Source organism: Bactrocera neohumeralis, chromosome 2, assembly GCF_024586455.1.
Source record: "Bactrocera neohumeralis isolate Rockhampton chromosome 2, APGP_CSIRO_Bneo_wtdbg2-racon-allhic-juicebox.fasta_v2, whole genome shotgun sequence".
NCBI classification, from domain to species: Eukaryota; Metazoa; Arthropoda; class Insecta; order Diptera; family Tephritidae; genus Bactrocera; species Bactrocera neohumeralis.
The window spans coordinates 38,270,897-38,287,690 of NC_065919.1; the positions used below are offsets into that span (position 1 = coordinate 38,270,897).

At 35.5% G+C, this 16,794-nt stretch overlaps 1 protein-coding gene across 6 annotated transcripts in view; it reads left to right on the forward strand.

The window, feature by feature from the left end:
• Nucleotides 1-16,794, forward strand: part of LOC126761121 (probable serine/threonine-protein kinase nek3) — a 120,330-nt gene that overhangs the window by 44,795 nt on the left and 58,741 nt on the right. The gene's annotated exons all lie outside the window — the stretch shown is intronic.

Consider the following 16,794-nt stretch of genomic DNA (forward strand, 5'->3'; position numbering starts at 1 on the left):
AATTAACGAATCCAATAAACTAAGTTTGTAATCACTAAGCTATTCGGTTCTAGATTATTTTTTGTTGATATTCAAATGTACATATTTACACCCGGAAGAGGCTATATTAACTTTGCCACGAAGTTCGTAACACCCAGAAGGATACGTCGGAGACGTATAGGATAGATTAGCATGACGAACGGAGTTAATTTAGCCATGTCCGTCTGTCTGCCCGTCTAACTGTCTGTCTGTATGTACGAGGACTAATCTATCAGTTTTTGAAATATCGATATGAAATTTTGCACACGTCCTTTTTTTCCCAAGAAGATACCTATATTCAAAATCTTTGTTATACCAAAGACTGTGCCCAAAAAATAAGGTGACATTGTATTTATTTTGAAAATTCTTTGTTTATTCTTCCAAATCAATTTCATCCCCTTCAAAGTAATCCCCTCCCAATGCAATGCACTTATGCCAACGGATTTTCCAATCTTCGAAACACTGGTTGTAGTCACTTTCCGGGATGGCTTTCAGTTCCGTCTTCGCTGCGGCTTGAATCTCCTCTATCGTATAAAAACGGTGTCCCCGGAGCGGTCTTTTGAGCTTGGTGAACAGCTAGCAGTCGCACGACGCCAGATCAGGTGAATACGGTGGTTACGGAACGATATGGGTTGAGTTTTTGGCGAAATGATGACGAATTACGAGGGCAGTATGGGATGGTGCATTATCGTGGTGTAAAAACCAAGAATTGTCTTTCCACAATTCCGGCCTTTTTATGCGGATAGCCTTGCGCAAATGACGCATAACGTTCAAATAATTTTCCTTGTTGACTTTTTGACCGATTGGAAGGAATTCATAATGCACAACACCACGATAATCGAAGAAAACAATCAACATGACCTTGATTTTTGAGCGACTTTGGCGCGATTTTTTTGGTCTCGGCTCTCTTTTGGCACGATATTCGCTCGATTGATCGGTTGTTTCGGGGTCGTAAGCATAGATCCAAGTCTCACCGCCAGTTATAATGCGTTTCATGACACCCTGGTAGTCGAAAAGCATCGTTTCACACACTTCAACGCGACGCCTTTTTTTTTCCAAAAAATTCAATGTTTTCGGTACCAGTCGAGATTTGACGCGCTTGAGGCCCAAAACATCCTTCAAAATGGTATTGGCTGAGCCTTTCGATATGCCAACTTCATCAGCAAGGTCTCTTATTGTTAATCGGCGGTTTTTCAACACCAAATCTTTGATTTGTTGAACGTGAGCTTCGTCGGTTGAGGTTGATGGACGCCCTGGACGCTCTTCGTCTTCGACACGTTCACGGCCGGCTTGGAACTCACTATACCACTTGTAAACATTTTTTTTAGACATAGCCTCATCACCAAAGGCTTTCTGCACCATCCTCAACGTATCCGCAACAGAAAATTGATTCCGTAAACAAAATTTAATGCAAATTCTTTGCTCAACAAATTTCGACATCGCAAAAAACGAAAAACTCACTTTTAGCAGCTCACAAAACGACACGTATCTCAAACACTAATGAATATTTTGACATGAAATTTGACATAAATGTGACTGACAGTAGTACCAACCTAAAAAAAAAAAATAATTCTCCAAATCCTTCAACGCGCGCAGTTTAAATTCAAATGTCACCTTATTTTTTGGGCACAGTTATTTTACAAATAATGTGGAAATTTCAAAGGAAAATATTTAAAACTCGACCATTATGGCGCGTTGACAGCCGAGCTTCTTACTAAATTATCGGAAGGAAATAAATGCGTGTATTAATTAATACCATAAACTTTTCTTAAATCTAAAGGGAAAGAAATATAATAACTATTATCTTATTATTAATTATTACGATTTTTTTAAAGTCTCCACCCAGTTCTTGTGTCTACTTCTTTTCTAGTGGTAAATTATGCAAAGTCCCAGTTGTTAACTAATAGCTTATTCTACTTTTAATTCGTGGAAGTTTCTAAAACTTTGTCAACATTAAAATAAACTTGAACATACACTAAGCCAAATAACACGGTACTTACTGCAACAAAGTCATATGTGTACCGACTGTTTACGCGAGTACATAACTAAATACCTGCAAAATATAAGTTATGTATAAATGTGAGTAAAAGAAATGTCATTAAATGGGCAAAACAATTCAAAGTTCATAGCAAACACATTGCCAACAGCCAGCCAATCACACATACATATACACATACATGTAGACACCTCGTAGCAATTTGCACGCAATCTTTTCGCAGCTTACACCCACCTGCACAAAGTCCCTTCCGAAAGTATGTGCAACATATAGTACAATCTAAGTAACCTTGCGGCAGTGAGAAGGTTGCCAGCATATTGGAAATGCAGTTACGCAAGCGTCAACACTGGCACATGAAGTTATAATATTCGCTTACGGCTTTTCTTGCCACACAGCCACTTGAAAAGTGTGCAGCTTCGGTGCACAAAGGCGTATAAGCAACCCACACGCCACGTGCACACTGCACCCCTTGTAAGTAGAAACCCTATCCACGGCCGGCTCTCACCCGAGAGGGCAAGCGAAAGGCTACAATTGCCATTGCAGAAAACAGCAAATGTTTGTCGCATTTATACTTTGTAGTGTTATTACATACATTTCCATATATACGGACCCTTCATGTGCATTTGTCAGGTTACCTTTCCGTGTGCTTCTTACGTAACCGTCAGCAATATTCATGCCTGTACGTCTACGAGAGAACTCATATTTAAATATGAATAAGTACGTTTGCGTGCATTAAAAATTCTGCTGCGTATGCATATTTAACGCGAAGTAGGTGCTACACTTTCCAACAACAACGTTTACGTGAGCACAAGTATTTTCCAGTGTATTAAATTTACTTCGAAACTTTCGCATAAAAGTGCGTGGTTGTAAGAGTTTTAGGATATGAAAGGATGTGGTGCCTCATTCAGGTATAGGCAAATGATTTTATTATTATATAAAATATGTATAAATATACCAGATTTAGTAGCGAAGATTTCAGGATAATAATACTTCCTTGAATGACTTTTTATAATATTTTCCCCAAAAATGGAAACATCGTAATGCAAATATTTTTCGGTTTATAAGTAAGTATCTTGGAAAATGCTCCAAAAATGTACTCAAAATAAACCCGTAAACATTTACTTAGATCAATAGTGGACTTAAAACAGTGCAGCAATGGGGTGTATTTGGTTTCTTTTATTATTTCGTAGAAGCGTGGAACTTCTCTATTTGCATTATTCGACAAGAAACCACATGTAATGAAGTTAGGATTGTGTTAAGGGTTGTGGTCCCGGCGGTGCTACTCTATCTTACACTGCTTCCGTAATAAATAAACTGTTATATGAAAAACCGTTATTGTTAATTCATTTACTGTTTTATTGGCAGATATGAAACAAGAAAAAACGTTAACTTCGGCTGCACTGAAGCTAATATACACTTCACCGATGTGTTCAGTTTGTATAGAAGCTATATGCTATAGTAAACCGATGTGAACAATTTTCTCGGAGATTACATTGTTGCCTTAATAATCTATAACCAAATATTGTGATATACATATGTATATCTTGTCAAATGTGAAAGTCAAGTACAAGAACTAGATTCCGATCGTTCAGTTTGTATGGCAGCAATATGTTATAGTGGTCCGATATCGGCAGTTCCGACAAATGATCAGCTTCTTGAAGGGAAAATGACGTTTACAAAATTTCAAAACGATATCTTAACAATTGAGGGACTAGTTCGTAAATATATAGACAGACGGACAGACAGACGGGCATGGCTAAATCGACTCAGCTCAACATATTGATCATTTATATACACTTCCTTCTGCGTGTTACAAACTTCGTGACAAACTTAATATACCCTGTTCAGGGTATAAAAGTAAAAAAAAAACATTCGCCAAAGGAATTATCCTATACCTAAGTTTTCTCTGGTATATACATATATACCGGCTACTCCAGTCGACTACCGATTATATAGACTGAGTAAACAGTTTCTGTTTTCTGGTATATTATGACTTCAATAACTTGTTACAGTATTCAGTAATATAAAATTCAGGCAACTGATCTTTAACAATATTTTGCGATTATTTTTACGTAAAGCAAATATAAAAGCTAAGTACTTAACCTCATAAACGGTATCTCAGGAAAAAAGTAGACACACATTATTTATAAATAACTTTATAATTTTCCACATATCGGAACGAATATCTTAATTTTAATCATATTTTGAACATATTCACTCACTCTCAGCTTATTGTAAATGTACATATGTACATACATACCTTTACTTTTATTTCCTGTCTAATATGATCAAATCCAATTGCGTACTTTACCAAAATTTAATAAATAAATACCTTTTTCAAATATTATCTATTTCGTTTCATAAATTTTTAGTTTAGAAGAACTAATATTTAATATGATTGACATACATATATAGTACATATATAATTTTCTAAACGCTGTATTCTTATAAGTAGACAGTTAACAAATCTGTCCCTTAAAATAGCCAATATTAATCAAGTTGTCATGATTATCATTTTGCGATGTAGTTCACAAAGTTGAGTAATTACTTTAAATGTTGTTTGTTAAAAATGTGAAATTGAGTTCAAATAAACATAATTACATAATACAAAATACTGATACAGTAGCCGTCGCTAATAGAAAGCCAACTGCCAACAACTTAAACAATTTGGTATATGTACATATTTCTACGGACTTGAGAACCTTTAGAGCAATGGCACCTTTTTCAAATATGACTACTATCTTTAAGAATTTCGCTCACCTTTTCAAATATGTACATACATACATACAAGTATATGTATATTTATTATTGTATATTTCAGACCACCTGAAAGCGCTGTTTTTACACAATAATAATCAACTTTCAATTCAACTTTGCCGCTTTCTGCTTGCTGAGCTTCATATTTTGTTGACAGAATTAAAGGCACACACACACACACATATGTATATACGTATGCACATGCACATGTTACTGCTATTAATAAAATATACTTCAATTGCTGCCTTACATGAGCTCTAACCGATAAGCACCTTCCTTCCCACCGTTGCTATTGCCGCCTACATGCACAGCTACACACTGTATATATGGTATATACATATGTGTGTGTGTAGACACATATATGTATATGTGCGAAGCTATCAAGTACTCAATCGTTCATATCAAGGGATTTATTTATTGTCTGTACGTCATATAAGTATGTAAGTGCGCTTAAGAATAGCTATAAACTGTCCTAGGAATCAAAAAGGCGAAAGGTTGGAGAACGAAGAAAACCGTAAAGTAAAATAGGGCAAAAGAAACGTACAAAGCAAACTGGGAAACATTTAAACGGATATCGTTAAGTAAATAAGGGGACGACAACATTTTCTCTGATCCGTCGCAATTTTCAAGCAATTTCGGGCTTTTATTTTATAACAGCGCTGCGCTCGTTAGACAAATGCTTGGGTGGTTACATGTGCGTGAGTGTGCATAGCTATTCTTTGGGCGAGGGTGGCAGCACGCTTGGTTCACAACTTCAGTGCGCGGCGTTGTGCCGCAACGTTACCTCCTGCTGGGTGAAACGCTAGACAGCAGTCAGCAGTTTAGTTTACATTATGTGCAGATTGAGAGAGCCCTGAGCTTGGGTGCACGTGTGTGTGTGTGGGGATGTGTGAGCGCTGTGACAATAATAAAGTTACGCTTTGTCAACTGTCAGGGAAATATGACTTGCCAATGCGAGGGTCGTCGGAATGCCAAAGCAAGCACCAGAATGGGAATTAGATTGAATTCTTCTTGTGGTTGTTTTCGCGGCTCTTTAATACGCCGTTACTTATGTATAAATCTGCAGCTGCAAACGTTTGCTTTCCATTTAGCAATTGCTGTTCAAATTAAAGTGAACTTGTTTACATAGCTTTCGTGATTTGATGAGGAATTTGAAGGGGGATTTATGAAATTTAATATTGCGTTTGCGAATTTTAGCAGATTACAAGTATATAAGTATGTATGTATGTATGTATATACTTGCGATATGATGACCTTTTGAAATAATTATTTCAAAGGCAAGTTCAAATTTTATTCCATCTAAGTAATTTTTGGTCGCTCAGTGGTGAAGACAATAGTAATAAATGATTAAAGTAAAATTCAGTTATTATACTTTACTTTTACTAGAAACTCTATCCCTATACAAACCGGTATTATCGTTTTTCTTTCCAAATTAAAGCTTGAAAAAAAACAGAATGTTCAATAAAATATTTAGATAATTGTGAATAGATTTTGCTATGAACGAAAATAATTCATAAACTTTCTAAACTATAGTATACCGAGTGTTTAAGTGACCATTTAACCAAACGAAAGTTTGAAGTTTAAACATTGGATACAAGGGAGCTAATAGGAATATTGACCCGGTTTTACCCATTTTTTAAAGGTTAGGTTATGTTAATCTGGTAGGCCAGGTAGACGAGTTTTGGTCCTTGGCAATACCGGGTGGAGTTCGGTTCCTAGGTCCAAGAGAAATAGTCATCTTTTAGGATGCCTGCGCTTGACATGAATTTTAATAGAATCACTATCGATACCTCCTTCAGTGTATCATACCGTGGGGACCCAGATGCTTACAGCGTAGTCTTGCCAAAGTGGGACAAGTGCACGTTGAGATTCTCCATTGTTTCCCTGGTGTCCTGCCCTACAGTCGTCTTCATCTGTCAGCCTTATCCTGCGGGCGTGTGTCGTCATCAAACAGTGATCAGTTAATAAAAATTTTAATAAAAATATTAAATCACAAAATATACATTATTTTCTGCAAAAGTTTCTCTCCGTATTTCATTAATATATCTCACATTTTGACCGATACTTACGGTAAAAAGTCAGGACTATCACTATAGTGCTTATATACGGTTTTTAGAGACTTGAAAGGTTACAGTCCGTTTTTCAATTTTTATACGTGAGATGGCATATCTAAGGGGCACTCATGCTTAACCGTAAAGAGAAAATACCATACGGAGTTTTAGTACCTTTCAATATTACCGTTATACGGGAACTTATTTGATTTAACCCATTTTCCCAGCGTATGAAAAGAAATGGCACTTTAGTTTAGTTGAAATTGCTTTAGTGGCTTATGAGATACATATGTTTACTAAACTACATAGGAGGTGGAGCCACGTCACCTCAGTGCAATATTTTGCACTAAATACAAAATCTTTTCTTACCGCAATTTTTTGCGTGCAATGACAATAGACAATATCAACCTTCCTTGGGTGAAGAAACACTAAAATTTTTACTTTTGGCTAAGTTTTAATAAAGTCAAGAAATTTAGCACTTGCATTAAAAAATAAAATGACATGTAAAAAATTTAATTGAAGATGTCAAAAATTCGTTTTAAATAAAAACCGTATCATAAAGACATAACCTGTACTCATTTGATAGTAATCATACAATCCACTTTGTTAGCAGCCTTGCATTTGTAATTTATATATTTTTTATTGTCATAAATATTTCATCATCTCAAAGTTCTTTTCTGTTTCCTAATACAAATGTTAATATCGTTGAACAAATGCATAAAAGAAATTTCACAATTCTTTAAATAGTTCCATCTTCAACATGTCTCGACAAATCTGTCACCATCTATTTTATAATAACTTAACTTTCTCGAACTTATTTGCCAAAAAATTACATCAGCGCAGCAATAAACTCCTGATTCAATAATGTCATGCACTCAAAGCCAATTGAGTCAAGTCAATTTTAGTTTTGCTTCATAAAATATTTAAAAAAGTATATATTATATAAGTAAGCATCTAAATAACTTTCTACAAATGGAACTGCACAAGTTGATATCACAACGAGGTCAGTCAGTCGAAATCTATTACATTCTTTATTCATGACATACGAAATGGTAGTCAACTAACAGTTATAACGTAAAAAAACGCCGACCATACCACCAACAATATGGCCGTTTTATAGTGACCACAACAATAACAGCAATTCATGGCACAGCATTCACAAGGACACGGACAAAAATGCAGGATGTAATTTTAGGAACACAAGCGCTTATTCATAGCGTATATACATATATAAGGTTGAGTAGATATATTTCGAAGATATATGCATAAGTTCACATGAACATACATAGATAGAATTTTGGAACGAAATCTCTTCGGAGGTTATTGCTAAGAACATCCAAACGACGTTAAATCACTAACTTAATAACTAAGCATTTAAGTTTCCTAAACATGGATTAATGGAATTTGTCTGATGAATTCTAACACTACTCATTACATCGAATAGCTCGGTACTAGTTACATATCCTTTAAGTTCACTTTCTAGAAAGCACGGGCTACTTGTATAACGAATTCCAAAATTTTACTACTTTAGCCCCAAGACCAAGTAATCAAGTTCTAACCCCACCCAAAATTAGTTCCGTCTAGAATATAGTAGAATCCAAACACTTCTAATTCAACGACGAAATTAGCCAATTTCTGCCATTCCTGCCATTCCTACAGGGATGATCTTTGCACCTCGTGCATAGACTTAAGTGTATAAAGAGTAAATAAAATCCAAAATAGCGTTTGCACATATTTAAGAGAGAGAGAGAAGAGAGAGACAAGAAAACGCACTGTTAGGAAAGAGGGTAATCAGATTGCGGAGGAGTAAGAAGATGAGTCGAAAACAGACCGAAGTTAATTTGTATTGTCGCACTCTGAAACATATTTCCGGCATTCTCGGCATGCGAGGTTACCACTACCACTACATTGTGTACCTTAAGCTACCGAACTCGCTTTCGTGTGAGCGTATGCGTGCGTTTGCCTGCAGTTGAAAGAGGATTGTGTGGGCAAGGCGCCCCACAAACTACTCACGTCAAGCCAATTATTTTTTATTCATATGCACATACGTATAGGTGTTTATATGAACGTAGGTAGGTAGTGGAAGGACAATGCCAGGAGGATAAACAAATTAAAATTAAAGTGGCATTTCACTTCCGTTGCAGATAGCCTTTACCTGGCACTCGAAGAACTTCACTTATGTTATTTCAGGAACGCTTGTACGCTCATTCGCTCCTGCCTCAATATATGAATATTTTATGCACAATTTTGCACTTGTCTGTTTTAAAATATTTCACTGAAATACAGAAGTCACTTGCAAGCAACCCAAAAGCTTTTTATGGGCACATTGGCCAGCTGTTGCTCAGAGTTTCTCGAAATGGTATTTTTAAGGGATACAACTTGTATATATGCCACAAGCAGGCAATACATACATAATATATAATCGCATATATGTATGTATGTACAGTCTCACCAAATATATTATGCGCACATAAATTATATAACGCCGGAAATTATTCGTGAACCACCCTGTGGCTGCTGTCACTAATTGATTTCCAGGAAACTTGTCACAAGCGTAGCAAAAATTCATATTAGCCCCAAGGAAATTCCCACTTGTCTGCGTTTACACGTATGCAAGTGTATACATATGTGCATGCACTACTCGCTCGAGCGCCTTCACGTATGCTTTTTAGAATTCGCACCCTTTGATTATGGATGCAAGGTCCTCCTGCTCTCTCTTCTTTTGAAATATTTTTTAGCGAATGATTTAAATATTTTATGTTGGCATTTCTGCTAATTAAATTGACACGAAACGTTGTAACACGTGCAGGCACTAAGGCTGCAGCGACTTTTTGAGATGGCTTGCTCAAATACCTTAATGTTCTGCATGGAAGTAACATCTGATCCCAGCAAAGATGTGTGAGATATCACATTTCGTCTAGACAGTGTAGAAACTAGTTCAATAGAACTGCCGCGCCAAGAAGCCCTTAAAGTAGAGGAATGTTTTTAGATTATATTTTTCTTGAATTTAATTAAACACATCTTATGAGGTTTATGTTCTCACAAGTTCACTTAATTTCTATATTTTTCAGCACTTAATATCGGTCACTTAATATATTGGGTTTTTCATAACTAGTACTAAACCAGTCATCAGTGCACAATAAACTTGTTAGCTTTGTGCAAGCAGCAAGGCACATAACTACCATGTGACCATACAAGAATGTGAGGTTAGGAAATTTTAATGAATTTACTTTGGCATAGTTACGTGAGCTCAATCCACAGTGGTGGTTGCGGCCAATTTTACTTTTTGTTCAACTTTTTTGTCTGCATTACCTTCGAGGGTGTTCATAAAGTTATAGTAAAATTGTTATGTGTTTCTGGGTCAATCATGCAGAGGGGTGTGTATGCAATTTGATAGCTGAAATTTCGCAAATATATCAGCATTAGTTTAAAACAATTTCTCTGATAATGTATATATGTGTATATATGTATATAACATGAGAACCTTATGATAATATTTAATATCTTTTCTGCACGTTTAAAGGTAGCTGCTTAATATAGTTGAAAGTAGTATTCCCTCGTAAATTAGGGTTCAAATATCCCATCTTACACTATTATTTTTAAACCCGAGCAGACAGCATTGAAAATATTAAAAAATGTTTAACAATTTTTTTAATAATTGGATTCGCAGTCACTGCTTTAAATAGCTCACATCTTTTATACTGCTGTATAACTATAATAAAGTTATCGGAGAGCTAAGAGCCCATACGTTCACCCTCATCGACAAATAAGACTACAAAATATTGCCTCAGACACACAAACGTTATTGTCAGCCCAGCCAAACATGTCCATTTACTTAAATATCTGAAAAGCATTATCTGCGCCCTTAATGTCAAATAGCGAACGCTTGTATAACGCCTACGGGCTGTTAGTGAAAAAGGAGATACGCGCCGCATTGAATATTGCAAAGTCACCAAAAGCGATACAAACGAAACGACGCCAATTCAATATGCGAATACACGCTCATGTGCATATGTATCTATATATTTATGTATGTATATGCAGTCACAATGTAATCGTCATCAGTGCTCGAACTAAGCTTCTTATTGCTGTATCGATTGTTTTCTATACTTTCGTGCTGTCATAGCGAAGATATGGGTGCCCCTTGCACAACCACACATGTATGTATGTGTTTATCTACATCACATACACAGACACATACATTACATACTATAAAAATGATGAATTCGAATTGCCCAAACAAACAAAAAACATTGACATTTAGGGACCATGAGGATACGGATATCCTTGGGAGTATGAGGTATATAAAGTGGCATCATAAGTAGTATGATAATAAATAGTTGATAGCGGATGGAAATGGAAGCAGCAGTTGTAGGAAGTAACATACATACACACATATACATATATAAATGCATAAATATATACGTACCTGTCTAAATGCTACTCAACGCACATATATAAATATCCCATTCATAACCTCAAACTCTCCTTCCCCAACGAACGAAAGTGAATAACACAAAAACAGCACTAAATTATGCTGATGGAATCGCCCACTTTCATGCCAATGCCCACACACGCAAACTTACATCGACTTGCAATGTGACAGCGTCAAAAACACAGTGCGCAGAAATGGTTTGTGACCAAGTAAATGTGCAGAAAGAATATTGATATGAAAAATCGGGCGAATTCAGATCCTTGTTTCTCATCAGTATCTCAACTTTAGGGTCTTGGTGTTCTCAATGAAAAGGGCATTTTTGTCTTCAATGAAATGATAATGTTTCACAGCTCAACTTAGATGCCATTATGTAAAGATTCTCGGTCCTTGCACTTGGGTTCGTATTGATTTCAATGACCTCACAGACAAGGTCCCTTAATTGATATCAACAATGAAAAATGGAAATTTTAATAGAATTCTTCTCCTAAAGTTATTCACACACAAGACTTCAGCTTGGATTTCAAATTTGTTAACCTCATTTCATATATTTTTTTTAGATTTTTTAATAGGGATATGTAGTGAAAAAGCCGAGAAAATTATAAATCCTTACCCCAGTATTCCAGATAAGAAGAAATATATTGAAACTTCACAATAGATTCTTAAAGCAGTCGAAAAAATCATAAAATAAAATCCTGAAAAAAATCAAAGTAAAAATAACATGAAACCAGTCAAAAGTACAATTCGAAATATCGTTTTACATCGTATGAATGACTCGAACGACTTCCGCATGTACAAATGAAACCGTACATAAAGATATAACGCCCACCACCCGTGCAAAGTCACATTTACAAATTACCTAACACTGCATTGAAATGTTATTTATAGTTCAGCAATTGCTATGCCAGCGGTCCTTGCGGCTCCAAAGCACTGCCAATGTCAGCAACATGTTGCGCAACATTTACTCACTATTTCTCTCGCTCAACCAAAGCAAAAGTTCTCTTTGCAACAGCAAATCGTTACTCACGCACACATATTTATAATGACTAGAGCTTATAGTCAATGCCGCCATTGTGAGCAAATTAGTGTCATTCGCATTTATTCGTTTGCATTTCTCGTCGTTAACACATGCCAAAGTCTTACGATTACGATTTACAAATCTGTGCGAACTCGTCCTTTACTATTTCCGCTTTCTCCCTCAGTTGTTTATATAAATAAATTTCAAAATCGTGTTCGTATTATTTGCTCTACAACTTTATTTCTCTCACGCTCTCTTTCGTCCTTTAGACAAGTATGCCTCACTTTTGAGCATTTACTTATATTTATAGGTTTCGTAATCAAAACGTTTAATTATACGAGTGCATCACGCTATTAAGTTCAAATGACATGTCAATTGTAGCGAAGATATTTAGCAAGTTAGCTTTTTGTGTTTGTATTAGGACATACTGAGCATAGTCCGAGTATATAAGCGTGTAGGATTACCAAGCGAACATGAACTCAGTTAATGAGAAGTTGAGGGAAGTATTGAAGCTATAGAGCTAGTCTTCGTGTTTAATAGAGATCAACTTCCATCATCAAAGACCATTTCAAGAAAGATTTTTGTTCGGAAATCGAAGCCAATTTCAAATCTATTTTGCTCAGTAGTTTAGGGTACTGGATCAAACATAAACTTATTTTTATGCAACGTTACATAGATCCACTTTGCTCTTACAATCATTTCCAATAGAGATCTTTTGTATTTTTTGGTAAAAAATGGACGGTTTGTTGCATGAAGGTACTGCTCCACCTCCCCATTTTTTAATGAGTGTTTTTTAATTAATTTTATCACTTTACATCGCAACATTTTTCTCTGATTTGAGATATTCGATTTGATCCTAGACCATTGGTTGCTTTATTTAGTAGAATTTAACCAGAATTAGTTTGAACTTTTCAAAGTGGATGCTAGCTGAATTGCGTAATACCTAGGTGCTTAGTGTAATTGAAAGGTATATGCCTATATTATTACTATTACAACTTAGTAATAAACATCTACTTATGTACATACATACATCTATCATGCTTAACAACAAAAGTGTACTGGTATTGTTATGTATTTGTTATATTGTATATACATTCTTGTCATCATTAGTACCAATACAATTAATTATGTAAACCATTACATATATGTATATATAGGTATATGTACACATTTACAATGTTGAATGCTCTGCTTGAAGGCAAGTCGATTACTTTTCCATGTTTGCAGCACTCGCCCATTCACCAATCGTAGGGAAGCCAGTCGTATCCATTATCTCTGAGTATTTGAACAACATTAATTAACTTATAAACGCAAAGCAGGTCAACAAATTGTGGACGAAGCGAAGTAATTGGCAGTCGGCCGTACTGTAATTGAGACCACAAAATATTCCCATATACAAACATATAATGATATGTAACTATGTATTAGCATCTATGACTTTTAGCCTATATGACTTTAAAACAGAGAAATAAGAAACATATCTACATAAAATCATGAATACTGAGATAGCCAAGTAGAAAATAACCCATATTAACTATTTATATAACTAATTATAATAATATTCTAATTTACGTAAATGTATTTATTTGACGTGACGACGTTGTCGGCTCGAACATGTCGAATTCAAACTGATACACATATGTATGTACATAAAACGAATATTCTATTCCAAATGCTCTATTCTTCTGGGTTATATACAAATCTAAATTAATAATGACACTTCACGATGAGGAATTTCGCTACTATACCGGCTACCTGTTATTTTACAACCGTCATTAGTTATGGTGCCACAATTGGAATTAATATAAATTCTTAAAATTCGAAATCTGCACAAACTATTTTAGTTTTGCTTATCTGAGATTTCGTCCAAATGTCAATCTCGCAAGTTTTTTCCAATGTGGTTCAATCAACAAAACAATTTAATTTACAAATTTGCTGGTAATTTTAACTCTACTAAAAAAACACATACTTCATTATATCGTAATTCGAAAGAAGAATATAATGCAGAGAAAAGCTGGGATTAATTCATGGCGATAAAATAAAAAGAACATTCTTTGAATTACTTTAAAAATCTTAAGCTAGCTTCTAAATAGTGTAAAGCGGAAACATGATTCATAAGACGTAGGTAACCTTTTAGATTAGAGAACAAAAACAAATTTTATTCATCAAAAATCATTTATTGTTTTTCAAAATATTCTCCATTAAAATCTAAATACTTTTGCCTGTATTCGAACCAATTTTCAAAGCGCCGCAGCGCCTCTTCAGGGGTTGAGCTAGTAGTTAATATTTTAATAAAAAGAAGTCATTCGGTCCCACGTCAGGACTATACGCTGGATGACTTATCAAATTGAAAGTTTGAGAGCTGAATAATGCAATTCCTTCAGTTTTGAATTTGAGAGCTTTCATTGCCGTGGTGATGAGTGATTCGTCTTCGGTGGTTGGTGTTCCTAATTTCTTGAAGGACAACTGCCAAACAAACGATTGTGTACCATTGAGAATTTACTGTTCTGCATTGTTCTAGTGGTTTGGTTGAGATATGTACAGTTGTTCCAAAAAACAGGCAAACATTTGCTTGGAAGTGCGTCGTCCGCGAACTTTTGTTGGATTCGGCTCATCTTGTAATACCCGTACAGCGAAATTATGTAGGGTTGCTTTAACAAATTCGCTAAATGAGTTCGCTGCGTTTGATTCGCCAAATTTTATGTATGTAAAAAATGTATTGAATTGGGTCCATACTTTTCTTAGCCCCATATACCTAATAGAAAGATTTTCGATCTTTGATATATAACGGTAGTTGGGTTTGATTATTGCTAGTTGTAAGGTTTCAAGAGTATAAAATTTTAGCTTACACCTGAACTTAGTTCTTTTTTTACTTATTAATCGTATTTAATAGGTTCTATTACCTCGTTAACATTATTTAAACTATGTTGCATCACTTTGTTTCTTTCTGATAAATTGATACATTTGCAGTTTAAAACAAGTAAGGAAGGGCTAAGTTCGGGTGTCACCGAACATTTTATACTCTCGCATGAGAAAGATTTCATTATCCGTCATTTACATATTTTCCAAATACCGTATTTGTGTAAAGTTTTATTCCGCTATCATCATTGGTTCCTAATGTATATACTCGTATTATACAGAAAAGGCATTAGATGGAATTCAAAATAGCGTTATATTGGAAGAAGGCGTGGTTGTGAACCGATTTCACCCATATTTTGTACATGTCATCAGGGTGTTAAGGGAATATTATATACCGAATTTCATTGAAATCGGTCTAGTAGTTCCTGAGATATGGTTTTTGGTCCATAAGTGGGCGAGACCACGCCCATTTTCAATTTTTAAAAAAAGCCTGGATGCAGCTTCCTTCTGCAATTTCTTCCGTAAAATTTAGTGTTTCTGACGTTTTTTGTTAGTCGGTTAACGCACTTTTAGTGATTTTCAACATAACCTTTGTATGGGAGGTGGGCGTGGTTATTATCCGATTTCTTCCATTTTTGAACTGTACATGGAAATGCCTAAAGAAAACGACTCTGTAGAGTTTGGTTGACATAGCCACAGTAGTTTCCGAGATATGTACAAAAAACTTAGTAAGGGGCGGGGCCACGCCCACTTTTCCAAAACCATTACGTCCAAATATGCCCCTCCCTAATGCGATTCTTTGTGCCAAATTTCACTTTAATATCTTTATTTATGACACTTTATAGATTTTCGGTTTCCGCCATTTTGTGGGCGTGGCAGTGGGCCGATATTGTCCATCTTCGAACTTAACCTTCTTATGGAACCAAGAAATACGTGTACCAAGTTTCATCATGATATCTCACTTTTTACTCAAGTTACAGCTTGCACGGACGGACGGACAGACGGACGGACGGACAGACAGACATCCGGATTTCAACTCTACTCGTCACCCTGATCACTTTGGTATATATAACCCTATATCTGACTCTTTTAGTTTTAGGACTTACAAACAACCGTTATGTGAACAAAACTATAATACTCTCCTTAGCAACTTTGTTGCGAGAGTATAAAAATCACTTAATTCACATCTGCAGACCATTGTATCCATAGGCTGATAACCGTAATTGGAATAATTTACTTATGTATATACACTTTTATAAACAGTCTCCTCATTCTGCGAGAACTAAGCAGCTACTAACTAATTATTTTAATTAAACTGGTATGAGTCAATGCTATGGCGTTGAGTTACTCGGAAATAAGTGGTTAACCCAGTGGAAAAAGAATAAATTGCTGTTAGTGACCAACTTTAATGAGAAGCCTCCGGCGAAAGCGGTAATTTTTAAAAAAGGATTTCCTTCGTAGAGGCTAAGGCCCCTAAGATCGATATTGTTTAAGTATATATTACTAAATCTGCCGGAGGCTTCACTCGTCTTGAACCTCTTGAATAAATATCAAAGGCTATTGATAATACTATATAACTAAATATGTAGTATACACGCTATTACTATACCGCGATGATCGTTTTCGTGGCGGTAGTGTTAACCCAAATTTAGTCTAATTAAGG